Genomic DNA, 2,924 nt, shown 5'->3' with positions numbered 1-2,924 from the left:
GCACGCGCAGCGCCGCGCGGCGTCGAGGGGTGGAGTGAAGTCTTGGAAGGTACGGCCCCTTTTTAGACCCGCCCTCAGGATTGGACAGGACTCCAACTTGAGCGATGTAAATCTTCTCGTAGCTATTATTTTTAAAATTAGTATATACACACATACATGTGTCTTGGTGTGCACATGTACATGCACCTATACGATGAAAACAATGGAAATATTTCAGAAAACTGTTATACATTAAAAATGAAACCGCATTTAGAGGGGAAATTTTTATTAAGTGGGTAATTTCCCACCCTTGGCTGCACGTGGGACTCTCCCGGGCAGCTTTAAAAAGTACTGGGGTCTCCCTGAACACCGCACTTTCCAGCCTGGGCTGCGGCTCGGGCCCTGGTGGTTTTTAAATTTTCTTGGGTGATTCATTGTGGGGCCAAGGTTGAGGATGCGCCACGTTTATCGTTAAGCATTCCGCGGACCCCTGGAGGCGGCGCGGGGACAGCGCTCAGCTGGAAGCCAGCACACCTGGGCGCTCAGCGCCTTTTTGGTCAGTATCTTAACTCTAAAGTGAAAGTGTTAGACTTTTCTTCCACCTTTCAGATTAAAAAAAAAAAAGTTACGGAACCCTGTAAAGCAGAGAGTAGCAAGAAATTCAAGCATTTTAGATTAACAGGATTGCACGTTGATTGAGAAAAACTTGGAAACTTGGCCATTCAGGCAGAATAAGAAAAATATTTAGTCTTCCTTTGAAATAAAGCTTTTTACATGAAAAGGGAAACAAGAATCTGTTTCTCTCTTTGAGCCCCCTTTACTCCTTTTAACACCCTCCTGCCACTTGCCTGCTTCCCCTCCCCCCACCAGAATAAGTTATAAAAGTTTTGGCTGAAGACTCCTTTCAACTAACTCCGGGCTTACTCTGAGATTCCCCACGCCATTGCTAAACTACAAGAGATTTCACAGCGAAGCCCCACCCACTTCTGGGTTCCATCTGCAAACTTGGCCTTTTCACTTTTTTCCTACTGCTGGAATTACAAATGAATTTGGAGATGGACGTGGTGGTTTGTGCCTGTAGTCCCAGCTATGCAGCAAACACAGGCAGGAGGATCGCCTGAGTCTATTTAAAAAAAAAAAAAAAAAAAAAAAGGAATCTAGAAGCCGAGCGCAGTGGCTCATGCCTGTAATCCCAACACTTTGGAAGGCCGAGGCGGGTGGATCACTTGAGATCAGGAGTTCGAGAACAGCCTGGCCAAGTTGGTGAAACCCCATCTTTACTAAAAATACAAAAATTAGCCAGTCATAATGGCACGTACCTGTAATTCCAGCTGCTAGGGAGGCTGAGGCAGGAGAATCGCTTGAATCCGGGAGGCGGAGGTTGCAGTGAGCCAAGATCACGCCATTGCACTCTAGCTTGCCCGATGGAGTAAGACTCTGTCTCAAAAAAAAAAAAAAAAAAAATCTGGAAGTCAGAAAACATGACATGTGGATGTGTATAATTTGAATTAGTAATATAAGGTTACAAAGTATGTATATATGAAAAGATAATAGGGAAATTTGAGGCTATTTTCTCACAGAGCCTTTCCCATGGTCTAACTGTCCACTGTTCTTTTGCTTGTCTGTCTGGTCAGATAGATGTGAGCTCCAGGAAGGGGGTGGCCAAACCTTAAAGTAAACAGCTTGCTAGAGTAGGCCCTCAGTGGGGGTTTGTTGGACAAATAATGTCTAAGTGGTTGACAGTATTATTTAATAATCAACAATTTTACTGTTTTGTATGAAATGGTTCTCTTTAGGCTGTTGTTTTGCTACATGCAAACATGAGCACTATGGAAGTTCATGTTAAAAAACCCCATCATTTGGGGGAAAAAGCACCATATCACAACTCTAATGGGTTACAACAAAACTTTAAACAAGGTTTGTGGCTGAGTTCCACTTGTCCATTGGAAACTCAACTTGGTATACTGAGCCTTCACATTAATCTGAGAAGCAAAAGACAGAATTAACTTGGCAGTTGCTTACATGACAGATAAATCTGTCAGTGTTAATAAGGTGAGTACTTTGATGTTCCTTTGAGTCAGCTCATGTCAACTTGATATCTTCTATCATAAAGAGTTCAACTTGCCTAACAGCAACCGACTGCAGTTCTGTACACATTAGATGCTTTCTCTTCTTTGAAGGTTATCTTTCATATAGGAGAAGATAGTCTAATACATTTCTAATACTACAGAAAACAAAGTGTATGTATATATATATATATATTTTTATATTTTTTTTTTTTTTTTTTTTTTTTTTTTTTTTTTGAGATGGAGTCTTGCTCTGTCGCCCAGGCTGGAGTGCAGTGGCCGGATCTCAGCTCACTGCAAGCTCCGCCTCCCAGGTTTATGCCATTCTCCTGCCTCAGCCTCCCGAACAAAGTATATATTAAAATGTCTTTATTCTTTCGCTAGATAATACCTTTTGACTCCAAACCTTGATGTATTTCCTTTTTCAGTAGCCGGTTTCGTTGTCATTTTCATCATTCCCACAATAAAAATTGGAGTCCATCTTTTTCTGCAATTTAAAGCAGGCTTGACGCCAAAAGGAAATCTGGGAGATGATTTGTATCTGTTTCCAATTTCTGGGAGTGAGTTCACTGCACTTCTATTGCAACACAGTCTATTCCAGTATTTTCCAGAGTTAGTCATCTACATATTTTTGAACTTTTTAAAAGACCCCTAGAAGATGACAAGACGGAGAGCAAGAAACAAAGATACTGTATTTTATTTTTTTGAGACAGGGTCTTGCTTTGACACCCAGGCTGGAGTGCCATGGCAAGATAGATCATGGCTCACTGCAGCCTTGACCTCCTGGGCTGAAGCCATCTTCCTACCTCAGACTCCTGAGTAGCTGGGACTGTAGGCATGTGCCCCCATGCCCTGCTGATTTTTTTTTTTTTTTTTTTT

The sequence above is a fragment of the Piliocolobus tephrosceles genome, chromosome 5 (assembly GCF_002776525.5).
Source record: "Piliocolobus tephrosceles isolate RC106 chromosome 5, ASM277652v3, whole genome shotgun sequence".
Taxonomy (NCBI): Eukaryota; Metazoa; Chordata; class Mammalia; order Primates; family Cercopithecidae; genus Piliocolobus; species Piliocolobus tephrosceles.
Note: the sequence above shows the minus strand (reverse complement) of the source record.